General features: G+C 40.9%; 1 long non-coding RNA gene across 1 annotated transcript; it reads left to right on the plus strand.

The window, feature by feature from the left end:
* Positions 1–6: 6 nt before the first annotated feature.
* On the plus strand, positions 7–5,395 carry LOC117797673. The gene is made up of 2 exons (XR_004622646.1): positions 7–505; positions 2,753–5,395. It is a non-coding gene; the product is annotated as an uncharacterized LOC117797673 (long non-coding RNA).
* Positions 5,396–5,817: the final 422 nt, after the last annotated feature.

The following is a 5,817-nucleotide window of genomic DNA, read 5'->3' on the forward strand; positions in this document are numbered from 1 at the left end:
TGACTTTTCAGACAGCATTGCATGAACTGGACACATGCTCTGCGTATTCCCTCTAAATCTAAGGTGTGAGATACAAGGACCCTTTGCCCTCACACAGTCTTGCTCTGTGAACGAGAGTTTACGTTATTCTCCTCAGGCGAAATAGTTTCGGGGGTAAACAGATTGCACAGAAATTTAGAATCTGTTCATCGACTGGGTGACCTGTAAGACGTCAATGTGAAAGTGGCTTCTTGCACAAAATTTCTGTTTCACGTTCCTAAATGAGAATCAGAAAAGTTGTCATTTATGAATCTAATTGTCAGCTGTGCTTCCATTTTCCTGTCATCGATCTTATCCCACTTATTATGCTGCGCTGCTGCCTTTTGGTTTGATGTGACTGTTTTATTTAGCCCTTTTCCCTTCCTCTGTTCAGCACATACCAAACTGGTGAGAGCAACAGAGAAGTAAAATTTAATTCTCTCTGAGAAGAAGAGATGAGAGAAAGGTTTGCTTGTATCGTTAAAAGGTATCGGCTTTGTGTGTTTCTTTTCAGAGATGTCCTTTCTGGAACAGAAAATAGTCAATGAATATTTAGTTATCAGTACTCTGAGCTAAGATATGTTGGCTGTAAACATCAAGGTGCACACTTAGATTCCTGTGGCCTTTGCTAAATTATTGATCTTTTTGTACCATTCCTGTTTTAAATAACATGTCCTGGCAGGCATTTACTTTGACATAGGCTCCAGCTGAGTAATGTCCCCATTGTCCTTTTATCAGACTGTCAAGCTTCCTTGGCCTCTTGTAGCTGTGAATCCAAAGGTGCAGGAATTTTTTAGCCCAGTGGGAAATAATCATAGAATCTGTTCATTTAAGTTCAGGGAAGAAAAATACCCTTTTTCAGAAACCAAAATATATTTTACTTAATTTTGTAAAAAAAAAAAAAAAAAAAAAAAAAAATTCAATTTTAGCTTGTAAATATTAACTTTAAAGGCATTTATCTGTTTTCCATGAACAGAGTATCAGTAGTGTATGAAAGAGAAACCAACAAAAAAGTCCTTAGATTTTGAAAAACTATGAGTTGCCTTGCTTTAGACCCTTCGACTCCATCTACCTTGTGCTGTTGAATGAAATAGATTGGAAGTGTTCCTCTCTTTGTGCCAGAATGTGTGTCTACACAGCCGGGAAGAGAGGAGATACGTATCCCACCACTTAGACTGTGAGCTGCCACCCCACATTACACTCAGGAGTTTGGGAGGAGACTCGACAGATGCCAATAGGAAGGGCAACTTCTTGGTGAAAGCAGAGTGGTGTCCTGGGTCACAGGAACGAAGGGGAAGACAGAACATACCGACCGGAAGTGGCAGTAGGGGCCTCCCCAGTCCGTGAATCTTCTTGGTCCCTTAGAATTCCTTTGAGGCTAAAGCCAACCAGGAAGGTAGATGTCAGTGTGTCGTGAGCTTCAAGTTGTCTGTAAACATTTGAAGGTCATATAATGGGTGCCGAAGATCATGTGAAACATCTGTAATTAGTAATCCAGGGTGAGATTTTCACCATCTTTAAATTGCTTCGTGGTTCTATCAAAGACGAGTTTCTTAACATTTAGGTGAATCCTTTTTCTCTTTCTCCTCCCTTGGAGTCTGTTTAAAATTCTATTTGAAGAAAAGGATTCCACCACTACACAAACAAAAGAAGTATTGAGTCCAAAAAGGAGAAAAAGATGGCAGTCTCGGAGAATTCACTGACAGTCCTAACTCCCAGTATAAAACGGCTCACAGTTGTCCTCAGGAAATTGCTCATCCCAAGTGAATTTTTGTGACGGTGGCGGCTCACGTGATGGCCTCCCCCAGAAGGAGAAGTACTAGGGTATCCAGAACTGACATGGTTAGCTGTTAGGCTGGGTAGGCATCCCTGAAGGGTTGGCTGTGGCACGCAGACTGATGAACCCCTGACCCGTTCACGGTTAGCTTTCCTCTGTCCGTTCTAGTCATTGTACTAAGGCAGGGACCTGCCCTGCGTTTTCCAATTCAATAGTCGCTAGTCTCGTGTGGCTACTGAGGACTTCCAAGTGGCTAGTCCTATGTAAAGTTGTCCTGTAACATACACACCAGACTCTAAGACTTAGTACAAAAAATGTAAAACAACGTGTATATTGGGTTAAGGAAAATACATTAAAATTAACTTTGCTAGCTTCTTTTACCTTTTTAAAATATGGCTTCTAGAAAATGTAAAATTACCCATGTGACTCATTGTATATTTCTTTGGACAACACAGGGCTAGAATAACAGATTTTAGGAAGATATCATTACCATAAAATTGTGGTGTTACTCTTAGTTACTTAGGAGAATTTCTTAGTGATTTCCTTGACAGCGAGGGCTCAGTGGGGCATTGTTGAACTGGAAGGCTGGTAGAATTGTTACCTTTTCAAAAGTTTCATCTCAGAGCTAGATTTACAATTTCAGTATTAGGAAAATAAGTGTTTCTCTCCAGTCTTTCCCAGTAGCCCTCGTTTTAGCTGAAATGAGAAAATACTAAGTACTCTGTATCATACTGCTGTGTTGTTTTGGAATCAAAAATATAATACAGGGATAGAAGGGTTTCTAGAGTGAAACTAGTTGTACATTTGATATTATTTTTAAAAAATTATTTATTTCCTAGTTCATGCACTCCTACAGTTTTGGGTTTTTTTCAATTGTCAATTTTCTAAATAGACTTTGGACTTGAATATATGTACTTCGTCATGTTTATCTTTGGTACTTTTTACCTCGCCTTATAGGAAAGGAGACATTAGGGCCGAATACAGTGCTTGCCAGGATAAATCAGCTGCCCTGACGGAGCAGACACACTAACTGGTTTCTGCTTACTGGTTATTCCTTTGAGATCTACAGTAAATTCACAGAGCTTCTATGGAAAACAGTATAAATGGTCCTCAAAAAATTAAGAACAGAGACACCACCAGATGATCCAGCAAGTCCACTCATGGGTATGTACCCAGAGGAAACAAAACCCCTGCATAGCACTCTGTTCACTGCAGCATTACGTACAAGCGCCAAGACACAGAAACAACCGACGTGTCCACAGAAGGCTGAATTCTGAAAGAAAACATGGGCTACAGATACGGCGGCATACTATTCAGCCATGAAAAAAGAAGGCCATCTTGCCGTTGAGGACAAAATATATGGACCCTCCGGGCATTTTGCTAAGTGAAGTGAAAGTCCAACAGAGAGACAAATATTGTAGGATCTTTCTTATTTGTAGAAGCTAAACAACAACAACGACTGACTCCTGGAAACAGAAACCAGACTGCTGGTTCTTGGAGTGGGTGCGAATTGGGTGAAGCGGGTTCAAGGGGACAGACTTCCAGTTTTAAGATTCGCAGATACTGGGACAGAATCCACGTGCGGCTCGGTGCCTGTCAGTAATGCTGCTGTGTTGTGTATTGGCAAGTGGGCAAGAGTAAATCCTAAAAGTCCTGATCAGGAAGACAAAAATGTTTGTAACCGAGGTGCTAGCAATTAAATGCACTGTGCTGATCCTTCTGCAATATCTGTGTGATCGATTCCTGCTGTACACCTTAAATATATACAATGTTATATGTCAGTTACATCAGTAAAACTAGAAGGGGTAAAAAGGATCTATAAATAATACCCTGTATGTTTTTCTCACTCTCATGAACTTAACTGTTAAGCATAGTGCTAGCATTTTAATGTGGTTTTGAATGTACTCACCATCCTTTGATGCTGCTTTGAACAATGTATGAATTTGGGCATGAACCTCTGGCCTGTTTTCCAGTAAATAACACTTGCATTTATAGGACAACTCAACACAGTATCCTGGTAGTATTTAGGTGGGAAGATAATTTTTTTTAATGAAATACCCAAATTTAGAGACCTGTTGTGCAAGATAAATTACATTTCATTTATAAAGAGATTTTGAGATCCTATTTGTTCAAAGATTGAGAAGTCTTCAATCATTTGTTCAACAACTTTAAAATGTGTTTTATATATTGTTTCATGTAAACAGCCTTGCACATACGTGTATGCTGCTTCTTCCCTTCACATTATACTGAAAATTGGGATTTAGAACAACTTTGACTTCCTTAACTAAGAATATTATTGGTAAATACTCGAAATGGGGTAAAATTCTGTATTTTTTTAAAACTATTTGTAATTTCCTCATGATTTAAGGAAGCTATAAAGTGTGTGCTATTTCTGCTTCACATTTTAAAACATCAGTGAGCTGTCTGAGACATGCACGAAGGACTGAGAATCAGTTGCAAACTTCTGTACATCAGGGAGCCATCGCTCTCGAAGCAAGAATGCCGGCCGGTGCTGCAGTGAACATTGTGGCCTTGCAGTTTTCTCTAAGAAGATTCTGCTCTTTAGGAAAATTAGAGTCCACTCTAAATTCTGGCAATGGGTCCTCCCCTCCCGGTACCTGAATAAAGAGAGGTCTTCCTTTAGACAACGTCCTGTGAAAGGGGTGAGGTTTGCAGGAACGTATCCATCACATAACCTCAGCTTGGATCAGAATCTGAGCGTGTAGGGACAGCTCACCTTACGTGCTAAAAGGAGAGTAAAAATTAAGCCACATGTTTCAGAGAAGGAAACTGTGCCTGTCGTTGGTCGTGCAAAGGGACAGAAAAAGGCAACAGCTGGGGTAGCCCCGATGTGCAGGTGGGACAGACTATGGCCTGTGGCCTCAGCCCAGGCAGGGTCTCTTCCAGGGAAGCACAGGGGGCAGAGGAGGGATAGCCACTCAAACACACGTGACACTTGTACAAGTTTCGTTGTGCACTTTCACATTTAGTGGCGCAAGTTAGGCCAAATTAACGTTGCCTGGAGAAGGATGTGGTTGGGAATCCAGCATGGGCCAGAGTAAGTATTGTTTGACAGATAAATGCACGTTTGTGATGCACTGTACGTGTTCCTTCCCTCTGGGATCCGGGAGGAACTTTGGAAAGATCAGCTTGAGCAGAAAGAAACAGGAATCCGGGATGAAGTACAGATGGGAAGCTGAACCATCCCCGTTGTCACACACTTTTTAGGGACATCGCACTTGCTTCGAAGGGGTACTGTTGATTTGTAACAAGCCGAATAGACTTTTCAACCAAAGATTGTAATGCTTTTGAAAATAGATGGACTTGTATCATAGTTTCTGCTTCAAATTTAGTTTTTTCATTTTACTAGATTTATATGGGAAATTGACATAGATGTGTGAATATAAATTATGCTCTTTGTCAAACAACTTGTCAGTTTCCTAACTTAAGGGGAAAACCGTTTTCCCTAGGAAAGTTTCTGTAATGACATAAAAAAGCATATGTAAATTTAAAAGTTTTTGTGTCAGGGTCTTTATTGTTCATTTTTTGAAAACTGGATCTTCAAATGTAAAAAATAAAATGTAGATTGGAGAATTTTCACTTGGCATGATGCATTCTTTCCAGCGTGCTTTATCTCAGAGGACATTTGCTTGTCCCTGGGGCCCAGCTTCTCTAAGCATTCCACTCCTGCCCCTCGCAGCCCAGAGCGCTCCATGTGTCAGGACTCCTTTCCCAGCCCAGCCCCTGCCTGTCCTGCCCAGAGGCATTGGGTCACAGCGCATGACCTGCAGCATTATGTCCAAGTTGCTTAGCATGCTCCTTGAAGGAGCAAATAGGGTTTGCTTTTGTTTATGCAAAAAAATTTCTTGATCGTTTTGCAGATTTGAATTAAATCAGTTAAGTGTCTGAGATCAGGCCTCAGTGTTCTGAACCATGTTCCACATGGAATCACTTGGGGAGCTTTACTGATGCCTCTGGGTTTTCTTATGTAATTGAGCTGGCCTATGGCCTGGGAGTGGGGA

The sequence above is a fragment of the Ailuropoda melanoleuca genome, unplaced genomic scaffold (assembly GCF_002007445.2).
Source record: "Ailuropoda melanoleuca isolate Jingjing unplaced genomic scaffold, ASM200744v2 unplaced-scaffold10990, whole genome shotgun sequence".
In the NCBI taxonomy this organism is placed as follows: Eukaryota; Metazoa; Chordata; class Mammalia; order Carnivora; family Ursidae; genus Ailuropoda; species Ailuropoda melanoleuca.